Source organism: Xiphophorus hellerii, chromosome 7 (genome assembly GCF_003331165.1).
Source record: "Xiphophorus hellerii strain 12219 chromosome 7, Xiphophorus_hellerii-4.1, whole genome shotgun sequence".
Classification (NCBI taxonomy): domain Eukaryota; kingdom Metazoa; phylum Chordata; class Actinopteri; order Cyprinodontiformes; family Poeciliidae; genus Xiphophorus; species Xiphophorus hellerii.
Window position 1 is genome coordinate 994,144 of NC_045678.1, and position 17,801 is coordinate 1,011,944.

Below are 17,801 nucleotides of genomic sequence, written 5' to 3' on the forward strand. Positions count from 1 at the left end.
CTTAGGTCAACCTCCTTCTGCCAACGGTGGATTGACGGGACTCAGAACCGAGACAGAGCAGGATTCAGCCAAGTAAGTAAATGGGATTGTACGGGCAGTTTTCAAGTCCCCCGTTTGACGTCAAGTAAAAAAAAAAAAAAGGGAAAGTATAAAAAACACACGTAGGGAAAGGCAATAAATGTGATACCTTAAGAAAACAGTGGGAAAAAGCACGTGGTCAGCTTGTTGGATGATTGTCAAGAATTCTCCACTCAAATCATTTATTGAATTAAGTTAAAGCGAGAATTACGGCGACAATAACTTGGCCGCCACCTCAATTTTCCTATTCCCGGTTCTGTTGGTTCTGTGTTGGTTGTTGTAAGGAACGGGAAGAACACACTGTAAAAAATGGGTTTTTCACACGGGAAGGAGAAAAGTCTTAAATGGGGAAAAGAAGTACGGTGTAAATGGCGTGTTGAAAGTAAAACAAAGAAAAAACGTGGTGTTTTGGTTTTAAAATAAGGGTTAAGTAAAAAACTGGTACCAGAAAACGGGAAGTTATTGGTTGTTGTTAGATTCTAACATAAGTTTGAGATGTCTCTTTTTAAATGTGCACGGGTTTTTAAAACAGGTTCCTGAAGACTAGAGTTTAAAAATTAATTAAATTAAAACATGAAAAATGTTAATAAAACATTGGAAAATTCCTGAAGCTTCAGTAAAATTTGATAAAATAATGAGGACAGACTGAAAATTGGTGACTGATGAAAACTTTGACTGACTACAAATTTGACCAGATGTTTTGTGTTTTGTGTTTTTGTAATGTGCTTTGTGTTTTTGTATTGTGTTGCAATTCATATTGGTGTGAAAGTGTGTGATTGGAGATAAAATACCACTTGGTATTTTATGTCATATAAATACAGAGCTTTTTTTTTTAGTGCTGTCTCGTGGTGCAAAATTTCCAGTTTTTAGAACACCCTATGTGTTAAACTGGACTAAATTATTAAAATTAAGCAATAACAGCAGTAAGTGTGACCTGCAGTGTAAAAGGTTGGAAGGTTGTTGAAAGATAGAATCCTGATCAAATAAAACATCTGAACAAATTGAAAAAAAATATGGGTTCTAAGGTTAAATAAATAAATAAAGAAAGAATAAGCCAAAAAAAATGAGGTCACAGAGGATTGTGGAAATGATGTATTGGCAAATTAATAGATGACTAAATGAAAAATAAAGTAAATAAATAAATAGATAAATACATAAATGATTAGGTAGATAAATAATAATTAAAAAAAGTATATAGAATTGAAAACTAAAATATTAGATAAAAATGTTAATTATTCCTTCTAGGTTGAGAAGGTAGTAGTAAAAATAGAATAAAATACAATGAGCTACAATAGGACCTTTTTAATGAGTTGAGGATAAAGAAAAAACAAAGATCTTTAGAGAAATAGGCTCTAACTGTAAGAGGAGTTGCAGCCCCCACTCAGCAGCTCAGCATGGGAGAACAAGCAACAGTTGTGCTGTGACTTCTACCCCCACTAGATTCAACTAACCAACATGTGAAGCCTCTTTACAAACCACTAGTATATGTTTTTTTTTAAGTACAAAGCAACCCCTGCTCACAGCAGCTCAGCAGGAAAGAACAGGAAGCTGTAATGCAAATCATTTTCACCTCCCATCAATTAAAGTACCTCCTGACAAAATATCAGAATATGTTACAATTTTAGTAGTGGAACGACAAAAGGTACCCCAAAAAGGTTTTTAAGTTCAAATTTTAAAATTAGAAGAAACTAAAACATATCTGATGATTTAAGTGCCAAAGCCTAATAAAGCAGTAGAAGAATTAAGAGTTCCTCCTATAATCCTTATTGATTCTATTTCCTTCCATAAAATCAGTCCCTCCAAGAGGTGAAGGAAGGTTTTTATGGTGGGTTAAAGATTTGTTTTGTGATCTGACAATAGAGATTGCTCAGACTAGTGTAGTGACTGTAAAACATTAATTGTGAAATCTAAAAAAAAAAAATACAAAGGTTTTAATTAACCTTTTTTCCTAAGGAACATAGAGATTGGCTGTTTAAATCTTAGGGTTTTGTTTGGCATTGTAGATTATAGGAAGTTGTAGAGAGTCATTATCATCACATGTGACAGCTGTCCCGACTGTCACAAGCAGACACTGTTGGTAATGGTTTTTTGTTTTCCCTTAATATTACTTTATATATTGATTAGTGAGTAGTTTAGATTTTTATCTTTAAATTTGTTTTCATTAGTCTGACTCTTTAGTTAACTATTTGTTGTGCACCCATTTAGTTAACTTTATGTGTCAGTTCTTTGTATATTTTGTTAAATACAACAAATTAATTATTTTTCTTTTGAGTTACCAGTTTCCTCTGGACCTGTGGCTGAAAATCAGAGATGAGCTCCAGCTGATTGGTGTCCATATATGGTTGTCAAACTTCCTCAGCGGACCATTCCATTTGTTCACCAGGGGAGGGGGAAATTTGGTCTTTAGTTTAATTTGACCATTTATTTAATGTTTCTTCTTTTGGAAAGTTAGTTAAATTCTGATATTTATTTCATTTATAGATTTAGTAATATTCTGACCAATATTTGTTAGGTTTTTGTGTGTTTAATTACCCCCTAGTGTGTGTTAATGGTCTGATCAGCCACTATTTAAGTTCCCCTCATGTCTTGTTTGTTAGGTCAGTTTGTGCTTGAGTTTGTTCTGTTACCACCTGAGTTGTACTTTGTTATGTTGACCTCAGTTTGGGCCCAATTTATCATTTTTGGATTTTTTTTGTTAATAAATTAAGATTATATTTTGAATTTTCATCAACGTCTCTCTGGCTGGTCTATGCAAAACCTTCACACTTGGTGTCAGAAGTGGGATTCTTACCAGCCAGGAGTACAAAGTTTTTTTTCCCATTACCAACCTTGATGCAACATGCAGCGTGGAGGAAGGAGTAAACGAGGCAATTTTGTGGAGTCTCAAGGAACAGCAGGCCCTGATGAGCGGACTGATTGCACCGAAGCAGGAGCATCTGGAGGACATGTAGGCACCGAGGAGGAAGGGGGAGAAGAAACAACTTACGCAGATCTTGTCAGTATTCTTCGTGCCCACATGAGCCACCAGGAGGCACAGAATAGAATGATGAGAGAGGAAACAGCTCGCCAAGATCAACGGTTCAAGACTCTCCAGCACCAATTTAGTCTTTTGCAGTTAGAAGTGCAAGCTCGTACTTCTCCAACATTTGAACCTGCTAAGCTGGAAAACTCTGACTCGGAGGAACCAGAACTACAGGATAAAAACCTGCTGCCAGGAGACCGTAAAGTCATCTTAACTTCAGGTCAGTTTTGTTCCTTCCTGGAGCCTAAACTAGAAAAGTTAACAGAAACTGATGATATTGAACATTTTTTAATGACTTTTGAGAGGATTGCAATTTCATGTAATTGGCCAGAGAATGACTGGGTCTTTCGTCTTGTTCCATTGCTCACAGGAAAAGCTAGAAGTGCTTATGTGCATATGGACATTGATGAAGTGAATGATTATATATCTGTCAAAGATGCAATTCTTAAGAAATATGACATTAACCCAGAAACCTATCGCCAGAGATTTCGTTCTACAGAAGTGGAGCCTGGCGAAACTCCTAAGGAGCTGTATGTAAGGTTAAAAGAGTTGTATGAAAAGTGGACCCAACCTAAAGGTAAAACAGTGAAGGCTATTGGTGAAATTATTGTCTTGGAGCAATATCTCCGTATGCTGTCTCCTGAGCTTCAGGTTTGGGTCCGGGAACATGATCCTCCAACAGCTTCCAAAGCTGCTTCTCTGGCTGAGGTGTTTGTGGCTGCAAGACGGAAAGGACAACCATGGAGTTACTCTTCTTGGAAGACATCTAAAGATGCACGCAGGGCTGCACCTGTACAACATCATCAAAGGGGTGTATCTGCTGTGGGTAAGGCCTCCCTAAGGGAAATCCAGGCAGAAAGCACAACACCCAAGCAATACAATAAAGTGCCTATTTGTTATTTGTGTGGGCAAGAAGGCCATACAAAACCCATGTGCCCAAAGAACCCTCCTAAACTCACTCAACTGTGTGTTATTCCATTCAAAAGTGAGAATTGCATCAGTGTTGGACAGTCTGTGAAAATGAGTGAAGTTAAAGTCAATGGGAAAAGTGTAAAGGCCTTAATTGACACTGGTAGTGTACAGACACTTGTTGATAGAGAGCTGGTTCCATCCAATATAATCTGCACATCAGACACCATCCTCATCCGCTGTGTGCATGGTGATGAAAGGCAATACCCCACAGCAGACATGTATATTGAAGTGCAAGGACAATTATACCTGTTGAATGTTGGTGTTGCAGAAAATCTCCCTTTTCCAGTAGTGTTGGGTAGTGACTTACCCGTTTTGTTTGACTTGCTGCACAAACCACAGAACTGTAATGTAGTAACTCGTTCTCAAGCAAAACAGCCAGAAGAGTCTCCTCCAATACTGAGTGTGCTGCCTTTTTATGATGCAGACTTAGATGTGCAGCCTGGAAAATCTAGAAAATCACGTCGACAAAAGCGACGGGAGAAGTTTCTGCATACACCTGTTGCATCTACAGAAGGGGTTCAGGATCTGCCCCAAGGTTTTAAGATGCCTTTAAATATGGCTCAAATCCAGCGTGATGACTCCAGTCTGGCTGCTCTTTTTCTGAAAGCCAAGGAACCCCAGAAAGGTAACCACAGGGGTAGTCCTGATGAGTTTTTTCTACAGAAAAATATCCTTTATCGCCAACAGGGGGCATTTAGGCAGCTTGTGGTCCCTAGGGATGCAAGAGGGATGGTGCTTACTTTGGGCCACTCAATTCCCTGGGCTGGCCACCTAGGGACACATAAGACTCTGGCTCGCATCAAGCGCCACTTCTACTGGCCTGGATTACGGACTGATGTTGCCCAGTTTTGTAGAACCTGCTCTCAGTGCCAATTAACCTCCAATAAGTTCCCTTCAAGAGCACCACTGCAGCCTCTTCCCTTAATTGACACGCCTTTTGAGCGCTTGGGTATGGACATTGTGGGTCCACTTGAAAGAAGCAAATCTGGATACTGATATATGTTGGTGATAACAGATTATGCAACCAAGTACCCAGAAGTGTTCCCTTTAAAGACAATTAAAGCAAGAGCCGTGGCTGTCTCCTTGGTGCAACATTTTTCAAGGGTTGGATTTCCCTGTGAAATTGTGACAGACCAAGGCACTAACTTCATGTCTGCTCTCCTAAAGCAGGTATATCAGCTACTGGGGATTAAGGGTGTTCGAACTACCCCTTATCATCCACAGACGGATGGGCTCACGGAGAGATTCAACCAAACACTGAAGCAAATGCTACGTAAGTTTGTGGACAAAACCGGCTCCGATTGGGATCAATGGTTACCGTATCTCCTCTTCGCCTACAGAGAAGTACCACAGGCCTCCACCGGGTTCTCTCCCTTTGAACTTTTATACGGTCATGAGGTGAGGGGACCTCTGGCGCTATTAAAGGAGACCTGGGCTGGAGAAGAGGGGAGGGAGGAGCCTGTTAATGTTATCTCCTATGTTATGCAGATGAGAGAGAGACTACAAAAGATGACGGCTCTAGCCCAGCAGCACATGGCAGAAGCACAAAAGTACCAGAAGGCTTGGTACGACAAGTCAGCCCGGCAGAGGACCTTTGTCCCAGGCCAGAAGGTTCTGGTTATGCTACCATCTAGTGAGGGCAAGCTTCTGGCCAAGTGGCAGGGGCCATTTGAGGTAACAAAACAGCTTGGACCTAACACTTACCGTGTTGTTAAATTGGGACATCCACATTCCACCAAAGTGCTGCATGTAAACCTCCTTAAGGAGTGGACAGAGCAGCCTAAAATGGGGGCAGATGTCATGCTGATTAGAGCTGTGGAAGAGGAGGAAGCTGTTGATGATCAGTTCCTGCCCTCATCAACACCGATAGAGCTTGACTTGAAACATCTGTCAAGTGAACAACAACTTCAGGTCAGAGCATTATGTAATCCTCAGATATTTAAAGAATATCCAGGTCGTACAGACATTCTTGAACATGAGATTGTGTTGAAAAGTGATGCTAAAGTTAAACGTCTGAGCTACAGGATTCCAGAACGCCTTCTCAGTTCCCTGAAGAGAGAGATGGAATTGATGCAGTCCCTCGGGACTATTGAATCTTCCAAAAGTGAATGGTGTAATCCTGTCGTCTTGGTGCCGAAGAAAGATGGAACAATGCGCTTCTGTATAGACTTCAGGTACCTTAATTCTGTATCAAAGTTCGACTCCTACCCTACTCCTCGCATTGATGATTTGGTCAGTAGATTGGGCAAGGCTAAATACCTGACAACTATCGACTTGTGCAAAGGTTACTGGCAAGTGCCCCTTTCCAGGCAGTCCAGAGAGTTGACGGCCTTTCGGACCCCTTGGGGACTCTTCCAGTTTACAGTTTTGCCCTTTGGACTGCATGGCGCACCTGCTACCTTCCAAAGGCTTATGGATCAGGTACTGCGTGGATGTGATGACTATGCCTGTGCCTATCTCGATGATATTGTGATATATAGTAACTCATGGGAGGAGCACCTTCAACATTTAAAAGTCATCTTGAGCCACCTCCAAGACGCAGGTTTGACCATTAATCCAGCAAAATGTGTTTTTGCACAATCTGAGACAGAGTACCTGGGTTTCATAATTGGAAATGGTGAACTCAAGCCACAGGTTCGCAAGATTCATGCTATTGAATCCTGCCCATTACCTCAAACCAAAAAGCAATTGAGATCATTTCTAGGGATGGCGGGTTTCTATCATAGATTCATAAAAAACTTTTCAGCCAGAGCTGCCCCTCTGACAGATATGACTGGATCTAAATGTCCCAGTAAAGTCCAGTGGACAGAAAAGACGATTGCAGCATTCCATGACATTCAAAAAACGCTGGGTCAGAGTTCTGTTCTGAAGTGTCCTGACTTTGACAAAGGTTTTATTCTACAAACAGACGCCTCAGAAAGAGGTATTGGAGCGGTTCTCCTACAAGGTGATGAGTCTTTACAGCCAGTAGCTTTCATAAGCCGTAAGCTACACCCCAGAGAAGTCCGTTATTCTACGGTGGAAAAGGAAGCCCTCGCAATAAAATGGGCCCTGGACTCCCTGAAGTATTACCTGCTTGGAAGAGAGTTTATCCTCCAGACGGATCACAAAGCTCTCCAGTGGCTGCAGCGAATGAGGGACACAAATAGTCGCATTACAAGATGGTCTCTTGCGATGCAACCATTCCGCTTTACAGTGCAGCACATACCTGGTAAGCTGAATGTGACCGCAGACTACCTCTCCCGTTGGTGTGGTGACCCTTCTGAAGGAAGGGGGAATGTGACAGCTGTCCCGACTGTCACAAGCAGACACTGTTGGTAATGGTTTTCTGTTTTCCCTTAATATTACTTTATATATTGATTAGTGAGTAGTTTAGATTTTTATCTTTAAATTTGTTTTCATTAGTCTGACTCTTTAGTTAACTATTTGTTGTGCACCCATTTAGTTAACTTTATGTGTCAGTTCTTTGTATATTTTGTTAAATACAACAAATTAATTATTTTTCTTTTGAGTTACCAGTTTCCTCTGGACCTGTGGCTGAAAATCAGAGATGAGCTCCAGCTGATTGGTGTCCATATATGGTTGTCAAACTTCCTCAGCGGACCATTCCATTTGTTCACCAGGGGAGGGGGAAATTTGGTCTTTAGTTTAATTTGACCATTTATTTAATGTTTCTTCTTTTGGAAAGTTAGTTAAATTCTGATATTTATTTCATTTATAGATTTAGTAATATTCTGACCAATATTTGTTAGGTTTTTGTGTGTTTAATTACCCCCTAGTGTGTGTTAATGGTCTGATCAGCCACTATTTAAGTTCCCCTCATGTCTTGTTTGTTAGGTCAGTTTGTGCTTGAGTTTGTTCTGTTACCACCTGAGTTGTACTTTGTTATGTTGACCTCAGTTTGGGCCCAATTTATCATTTTTGGATTCTTTTTGTTAATAAATTAAGATTATATTTTGAATTTTCATCAACGTCTCTCTGGCTGGTCTATGCAAAACCTTCACATCACATAAGGCAGGATTTTGATGTAGTTTAGTTTCCTAAAATTCAGAGAACCATTGTCTCTTTAGAGTAGATAGTTTAAGCAAGCAAATACATAGTGAGCAATGAGATAATGTGGAAAATGTTAAATTAAGTTTTTAGCATCAAAACACTGAGTCTGTGACAGCTGTCCCGACTGTCACACACAGACACTATTGGTAATGGTTTTCTGTTTTCCCTTAATATTACTTTATATATTGATTAGTGAGTAGTTTAGATTTTTATCTTTAACCCTCCTGTTATGTTCGTTTCTAGGGTACAGCAAAAATGTTCGTGGGTCAATTTGACCCAGGGAGTGTTTAATCATGCAATAGTGTCAGAAACCAAAAAATTCCTCCAAAACATTTTTGTATCTGATTATTAACTCCAATACTAACCATTTCAATCAATATTTGTGCAATGATGTTTTATTATTTCTCAGAAATTAAGGATCAATGACGACAACCTGCTCATTTACTCATTTGGACATAAAAAATGGAATTTAGATTTTTAATGTCCACTGAAAAAAACCTAGACACAAAAAAACAATAATTTCCTTGAAGTTGACCTTTGGTAAATTATTTTATATTATACTTCTTTTTTTTTACCAAAGGGTGATCTTTATAATTGAACTTATAATTGAACTTGAGACACACATACTGTTCTGGGTCAAATTGACCCGCTGATTAAAATCAAGATAAATGAGTCATGCAGAGAGTATTTATGTTTTTCTCCACTTCTGCTGAGTGTCACTCAGAGTGGGTGGAGTTTGTCCACAGGAACAGAAAAGATTCCCGTCAAAGGTTGTGTGAACACCTGCTTTCTCGCAGTTTCCTAGTGAAGTAAAGAGAATAGTGAGAAAGTGGGCTTGTGTGTGTGTGGTTGCGTGTGTTTGCGTGTGAGTGTGTGTGTGGTGAAATATGGTTCATAACTGCAAGGAAACATATAGAATTGGACATTTTAAAATCTTTTTTTGCACTTTAACCTGACTGCCGGGTCAAATTGACCCGAACAGTATCGATGTAAAAAGTAGACGTAGGGTTTGGTACAAATGTGTAAAATGAATAAATTTTCAACTTATGTCTAGAGTGCACCTATTAAGACAAATAGAAAACGTTTCATGCAAAAAAAATGCTTCTATTTAATTTTTTTTAATTTGTAAATTTTAAAACGGGTCAATTTGACCCGGAACATAACAGGAGGGTTAAATTTGTTTTCATTAGTCTGACTCTTTAATTAACTATTTGTTGTGCACCCATTTAGTTAACTTTGTGTCAGTTCTTTGTATATTTTGTTAAATATAACAAATTAATTTCTTTCTTTTGAGTTACCAGTTTCGTATGGACCTGTTCCTGAAAATCATACAGATGAGCTCCAGCAGATAGATGTCCGTATATGGGTGTCAAACTTCCTTAGCGGGCCGTTCCTTTTGTTCACCAGTGGAGGGGGAAGTTTGGTTTTTGGTTTGTTTTGCCATTTATTTGGTGTTTCTTCTTTTTGAAAGTTAGTTAAATTCTGATATTTCTTTCATTTGTAGATTTAGTAATATTCTGACCAATATTTGTTAGGTTTTTGTGTGTTTAATTACCCCCTAGTGTGTGTTAATGGTCTGATCAGCCACTATTTAACTTCCCCTCATGTCTTGTTTGTTAGGTCAGTTTGTGCTTGAGTTTGTTCTGTTACCACCTGAGTTGTACTTTGTTATGTTGACCTCAGTTTGGGCCCAATTTATCATTTTTGGATTTTCTTTGTTAATAAATTAAGACTATATTTTGAATTTTCTTCAACGTCTCTCTGGCTGGTTTATGCAAAACCTTCACAGAGTCTTAATTGGTAAGCATGCTTTGTCAAACATTAGTTAAAATTCTTGAGGAAAAATTTGTAAAATGAATTATTTGAAAATCATAAGAGTAAAATGAAATAATGAGCTTTAAAACTGTAATGTGAAGTGTTTTGGGAAAATAGAGTCATCTTGAAGGTTTAAATCATGCTGAAATAAATTGTTCTGTTTGTTTTGAAAGTTTACCTTTTAGGAAAAAGGGCAGCATTGAATATGGGTAGAATTTCTCAGGTAAAATAATAAACCTGTTTCATCAACATCTTTATTTAAAGTAGTAGAAATTGTGATACATTAGCAGGTAATGCATCATCAGGGGGGAGAATATGTTATGGGTTTATCTTTTATATTACTTAATTAGATTACTGAAATTTATATTGCTTAGACAAAGTTTTGAAGAACATGTCTGATCTGTGCTACACATAAAAGTGAAAGGAAAGATATTGTCTGGTGAAATATATGCTTATTTTAAATGGATTTGAGTTGTTCTCCATTAAAAGATGTTCTGACAATGGGCTAAAGTATTTTGAAACCAATAGACAAATTTATAGTGATAATGTAGCATATTTTGGTTAATTAACTTGGGAAAATAATTATAGAAATTAAAATATTATTGTGCTAGCCATTTTCAGAGCATTAATTTAACGGATTAAGAATGTTTTAAGAAATGTTTTGAAAAATCTGTTATTGATTAAGTTATCACTAATCAGTAGAAGTATTCAGGTGGGTCTGAGATGTGGGATTATAATGATTTTTCTAAACTTGATTTTTGTTTTGATTTACATCCATTTAAAATGACTTTGAATAAAACTTTAAATTCTACTACCAGTAAAAGGCCTAGAGAAAAACTTGGAATATTTTGAAAATGTCTGGATTTGCTAAGTTATACATTGACATTATAATTATTCCAGGTCTAACTCTTTTGAATTTTTGTTTAAGGAAAGCATGTAGAATGTTTTAGACAACCAGTAAGATCTAGTTTGTTCTATAAAAGTAATTTAAACTGGACTGTTTAATTCACACTGATATTCATTGTTTTGATGATAAATGTAAGCTATACAACTACAGTACATCTTTAAGCTTTTGTTATTGTTTTGTTTTTGTTTAGTCTTATATTACAAGATTAGTTTAAAATGAAGTTCTGCATATGTTTGACATTCAAGGCAAACACTAATTTAGAACCTTGTCTTTTGAAGCAGGTGATTACAGGGTTTGGTGTTTTCCATCTGTTGGAGGTGTAGTATATAATAATAGAAACGTAAATTGAATGGATCACATCCACCATTTAATGAGCAGAACTGGACAAGTAGGAGATATGCTTTGCATGATGAGTTGCTCATGGAATTTCTACACACAGACTGGCCTAGAGTTCTGAGCTCCAGACCTGACTGAACTCTACAACAATAGCTGTTGTCTCTGAAGAAGAGTGCGACTGCTTGGAGAAGCGGTTTCACATTTATTCCGACGATAGCAACTACAGATGGAGACGAGCGGTGGAGAATTCACTCGGACACATAGTGAATTGAAGATATTTGTGTTGAATACACAAATGAATGATGCCTTTGGAAAATCTGATCTCTGTTTTGTCATTACAGTCTGCGTTCTTTGATGAAAGATTAAAGTAATTCCCCTGATGGAAAATAACAAAGCAAAATTTATTTTTTTAAGTTAAGCCATTGTTTGATTATGCTGACACTGATGAAGATGATACTAGAGAATGTTGTACTTATGTTTCTGATGCTAATGAAACTCATTTTGATGACGCAATGTCTGTTTTGAAAAACCTGCAACAGGCCATGTCACAGGATGCAGTTCCCTCACGTGGAGAAGTTTTTTTTGGCTCATATCTGGACTATGGTGGCATCTGCTGTTGAAATTAATGATGCCTCTTCTTCTTATTCTTTTCTTGTTTTGTATTTTTACTGTCTGCATAATTCCATGTTTAAAATCTCTGATAGCCAAAACTGTTGGAAATGTTATGTAACAATATCGACTTGTTGCCTCCATCTCTGAGGGAAACTCTGATGTCTAACGTTGTGACCATACATTGAAAATGTGCCGGCAAGAAATGTATTTCTGATGTCTGTGTTAGACTTCATAAATAATAATATGAAAAACAGGAGGGAATGTTAGAATAATTATCTAAGTTCATTTACTTGTGAGTTTATTTGAAAGGTTATGTTTTCATATTATTATTTTGCTTAATGTTACTTGACTTCTTCTCTTCTGTGAAACACTATTAACCATTTGTAGGATGTTTGCCTGGAGGCTAGAGACCACACATTCCTGTGTTATCTACGCAGCTGTCATGGGTTTGAGTCCCAGCAAAATGAACTTTGCCGCATGTCTTCTCCATTTCTCAAAACCTACTTCCCTGTCATTTCACTTTCAAATAAAGGCCAGTAGAGCCATAAAATAGTTAAATAAATCAATTAAGCGGCTGCCGCATGGTGCCTCCTTAGTACTATGCTATCTCATACTTTGTGCATTTTTCAATTTGGAGAATAGCTGCAAAATACACAACAGTTACCTTTACAGGTGAGCAACTCCTAAGCATCAGTCAGTTCTCCCTGAGAAATCTCTGATTTTCATCTATTCAGATAATTTTACCTGGTCAGAAGCGTGGTGGCTCTATGGCATATGTGTCAAACTTAAATCTGGCCTGGCATAGATTTTCATGAGGCCCCTCTAGACTCCAGAGAGATGCAGAACTTTCAAGATCACAATTGTGTAGGGCTGAGACGATTCCTCGAATGATTCGAGTACCTCGATTATTAAAATTCCTCGAGGAAAATTTACCTGCCTCGAAGCTTCGTTAATTTATGTTTTATTATTTAGAGCACCGTGTTCTGGCCAGGACATTATTTACTCTGGCTTCTGCCTCTGAGTTGTTGACGAAAGCTAAGTGTTAGCGGCATAACGTCCAATTTTCAAGTTCGGCCCGTGGGGATTTTATTGATTATTGATAATGCCCGGGTTGTCATCGTTTTTGGGGGACCAATAAGCATCCGTAAAATGGCTGGCACGATGCCTGGAGTACGGCAGCCTTTCTCCTCCGGGAGCTGCTGGTTCAAAGCGAACGGCGGGAAGAGCTCTGCGGGAGTATTTATACAGGTGAGCGGATAGACTGAAAAGGGCGAGCAGCTGAGTAGTTGATGGTTAAAGTGTAAGTGTAGCTTTACGGACGAACTGCACAATAAATTTCATATCATCCCGGTCTCAACAAATGGCTGGCAGAAATCATCATGGTGATAAATGGCTTGTAGATGAGTTTCTGAGTGTGACGAACAAAGGTGCTGGAAATATCCCGTATTGCTCCCCCCGTTCTTACTTTCTTCCCCAGGTCTACCGGTCGTGCCCACCCCCTCTGCTCACTCCCCCCCCCCACACACATTAGGTTTTGTTAGTTCGTATTTGAAATACGCCCATCCACCACCACCCCAAGACCCCACTCCAGGAGACATTTCCCGTATTCTCAAACCCAAAGCTTGACAGGTCTGGGGTAGGAGGGGAATTCATTTATTAAACTGACAGAAGATGAATACATAAACTAAAAGCTGGAGTATAGACATTTTTATAAGCGTATTTGTGAGCCTGCCTCTTTATTATTAAATTGGATATAATTTCAGATCTTTGTATAACTTTTCTTCTGGTTAACTTAGAAAGTGAGCTATTATTATTACAGGTTAGTTTTCTAAACTACAAAAAAGTAACTGTTGGGATGCTCAAATATGAAAAATTGTACCAATATTCATATCCGATAGTAACACCGGTGTTATGCCAGATTTACCAATATTTTATTTTATCAAATTTTTAAATCCGATTACTCAATTAATCATAAGAATAATTGATAGATTACTTGATTACTAAAATATTCGTTTACAACAGCCCTACAGTTGTGTGCTCAAGTATTTTTTTATCAAATCATAGCTGTTTTGTATCTGTATGCTGCCAAACTACATCAATCAGTTCCTTCAGTTTTTTTTCTGGAAATTCACTCAAAATCAACAGATTGTCTCATTTTCTTGTGAGTTTATTGCACAATTTCTGACAATGTGTCTTACTTTTACAACACTGCTGCCTTAGCCTTACTTGATGTCAAGTTATTGTCCGAGATCGATGTGGCGTATAACAAAAAGTCACTTCTACAGAAATAAGCGCAAATGTCTCAAAATTCCTTGCAAATTTTTCTTCGTTAGCACCACAAAATCAGTGATTTTGATTGCAAAAAAATCTCTAAAATTAGTACGAAATCCAGAGGGACTGATCAGTGTTAAAAGATGTACACTGTAAATTTACAAAGAACAAATGCAGTACAATACAATACATTCATACAACAACTGGCCCTTTGAGAACATTCGTGATCTTTATGTGTCCCAAGATGAGTTTGACAGATTCAGATATACTCATTGGGCTACGCCACCAGGGATTGTCTACTCCATTCTCACCTGGCAAAGGTGAAGTATTAATTCCTTTTGAAAGACCTTTTCCTTTTGAAAATGTATTAATTCCTTTTGAAGAATTAGCATAAAAGCTTGTTGTGTGCGTTGAAACTATTCAGATTCTGCGGACATAAGTGGTCAAATCTTTATTAATTAATTTAATATTTCAAGAGCTAAATGTTTACCGATAACACTCTTTGTAGGACGAGAATCAGCTTCACTGGAGCAATCAGCAGTGTCTGAGCCATCTGCTCATTATTATATCTTTTAGATGTCCATTTAAAATGTTTTACCATTTTAAAATGTCTGATTCTGCTACTTAGTGATTACTTCATGACTTTTGCATATTTTGCTAAAAAAAAGAAAAAAACCCCAAAATATTCTCAAAAATAGTTTTTCTTCTTTTTCTCTGTGCTCAAGTGACTTATTTATACTTTTCACGTGGCATGCCACAAATTTACCTGGAAAATATAGTTCAAAGAGATTGCTTTGTTTTGGAAAAAGCTGTGAGATTAAAGTTGAAGGTTATAACTTTGATCTGGAAGAATATAAAAATGAAAAAAAAATAATGAAAATATTTTAAATGAAAGATGCTTAGCTTTTTCCTGTTTTATTTTTATTTTTTCCACATGCATCGATTCTTCCATGTTTAGCAAAAGTGTCAATTTTGAAACATAAAAATGAAGTGCAGAACCAATTGACCCTAAGAGAATCTGATAAGTGCTGTTTTCTTTCACTATTTATTTGGCTGCATGTTTAAAACAAAATCTTTTGAAAACATAGTGGAAGAACTCTGCTGGTTACTGCTGGACCTTCCACATTTATCTTCAGGCGTACTTGAAAACCACTTTCATCTTTTAAATCTGATAACAGATAGTCTAGTAGAAGGATGGGACAATTTGTCCTCCTGCTGTTCTTCCAGCTCTTCAGGAGCTCTGCTCTACACAGGCTGGCCTTAAGAACTGGGCCCAGCATGGTCTGAATGTGGACTGAGCCATCAGTATCATTATGTAACAAACCCTACAGATAATGCTTGAAAAGAGACAGCAGGTGTAAGGCTGTATGAAGCCCTCTGCTGTATACCTGGAACACAGAATGTGTGACTTGTGTGTCAAAGTAAGAGGAGGGTGGATGAACAGAAGTATGACACAAAACTCTGAACTAAAAGGCAAAAGGCTGTTGGAGCCATGTTAGAGCCTGGAAGATGATGTGGAGAATACGTTTCTATATGAAGACACCTGCTGAATATTGACATCAAAGTAAGCACTTTTATACAAGTTGTGCAGTTAAGAACATTTTAAGTCACACAGTGTTATGTTGTAGAGAAAGGTGTTATTTTTGGATTTACAGTCTACAGCAGGGGTGGGCAATCCTGGTCCTCGAGGGCCAGTGTCCTGCAACTCTTAGATGTCTCCCTGATCCAACACACTTGAATCCAATAGTTGAATCACCTCCTAAGTGCAGTCAAGTCCTCCAGAGTCCTGCTAATAACCTCATTATTTGACTCAGGTGTGTTGAAGTAGAGATACATCTAAAAGTTGCAGGAGACCGGCCCTCCAGGCCTGGAGTTGCCCACCCCTGGTCTACAGGCAAAATGACCCTCAAAAACAGCAGGTCTAATCTGCTTTTTTTTCTTTTTTACAAATTATACTAAATAATAAAGAAAGAAAGGTAAAGCCTACCAGTGTGATCCATGGGAGGAGGAGGATCACACTGTTGGGTCTGAAAGTTCCAGAGGAGGAGGAGGTGAAGTGATGACGTTTGTTTAATTTCTACTCTTTTTGGCAAAGTTTCGACTAGATTTAACTGTTTAACCCTCCTGCAATCTTAGCGCAACACTCTGGAAGAGTGCAGCAGATGTCAAGGTTGGCCAACCGAGTTAGCTCTTCAGTTTGGAAACCACACAAAAAACAACACATTTTTCACTCCCTACTTGTCATATATGGACGCTTGGTCAGGTTCCCTCTGCATCAGGTGAGTTTGACACCTCTGCTGTAAGTGAGCTAAAAAGACTTAAGTTTAATAAGCCTTATCTGCTTTTTATTGTCACCCACTAGCCATAACATTTGGTCTTTTTTCCAAAGGGTTTGGCGATAGGTTTAGACTTCTACTCAGAAGAAATATCCATTTTAGGCCATTTCTCTGATATTATAAATTTATTCTCAGGGGGGAGCTGAAGAAACATCCTGTAATCGAAACGTAGCGCAGCTTTACTAGAAGGGAAGGTGTCTCGGTTTAGCTGAGTTGGAATATTAATATGTTACAGGTTGATACTTAGGTAGCTTCTAATGGTTCTTCTAATCAATATGTTGTTCTGTCTCCTAAAGCGACAACTGTGTACAGTAAAGAGCTTCTGTCTTTCCTCAACTCATAGTTTTAGAGATTTGCTGATTGTTGAGCAGAGAAATGTTGCTTCAGGATGATGATCAGCTGTGTTCTACAAAAGAGCAGCCAATGACTCTTAAGCAAACCTCATCAGTTTCCTCCTTAGGCTAAACAACACAGCAGCTCAGTGCACCACTGCTCATAACAGTCTGGCCATGTAGCAACAACAGAATTTGTTCACAGCAGCTGATGGGGCTCACTGCATCATGAATGTAAGCAGGGGCGGATCTACTGAAGTGGCAGGGGGTGGCAGTTTTCAGAATTCAATAAATAGCTATGGCAAATCGGACATTAAGCACATGAATCTCTTTTTTTCCGACAACATCGAATACAACACAATGTAACCTGACACCTACTCCTGAGTAGCGGGAAGTGCGAGAGAAACAGAGCGTGAGGCAGCAGCATTGGTATATATGGATCAGTGACGTGCGGTCAGGAGAGGCAAGTGAGGCAGAGCCTCACCTGTCATCATGGAAAAATAATTTGTAATGATAAAATAATTTATATCGCTATATTCACCCTGTGGTTTGTACTGTAAAGTATTTATTTTTTATTTAACTTAACCAATTTTGCTTATTTTTTCCTCAAAATCACAGAATTTTTGCAATTTCCCATTCAAATGCTTGGAAGCGAAGCTGGTGAGGCAGCAGCTAGCTGAGCCTCATCTTGGATTGCGCAACCTCTTGCTAACTGCGCTGGCTGCCGTTCTATGAGAGTATGTACCTCCTGTCTGTACGTTGCCAATAAAATGGTTAATAAAAGCATTTAATGTATGAACTGGTTTTCCATAATTTAGCTTATACATATAAAGTACTGTGTTTTTTGTCACTAACTGTGTGTAGCATATTTGTAAAGATAATATACTATATTTTCAATCAATGTAAATGGATTGTGACCAATAAGGTCAATGGCTAGTTTTCTCAGAAGGTAGATGTGACTCATGAAGGAGCAGACAGACTAGAAGTTTGCAGTTGTGAGTGCCTTGTATTTATAGTGTGAAAAATTATATACATATTTACATCAGCAGTGGAAACATTAAAATGGT

General features: G+C 38.2%; 1 long non-coding RNA gene across 1 annotated transcript; it reads left to right on the plus strand.

Moving 5' to 3' along the window:
• The first annotated feature begins 4,902 nt into the window (after positions 1-4,902).
• Positions 4,903-5,704, plus strand: LOC116723590 (uncharacterized). The gene is made up of 3 exons (XR_004340010.1): positions 4,903-5,345; positions 5,413-5,470; positions 5,561-5,704. It is a non-coding gene; the product is annotated as an uncharacterized LOC116723590 (long non-coding RNA).
• The last annotated feature ends 12,097 nt before the right edge of the window (positions 5,705-17,801 follow it).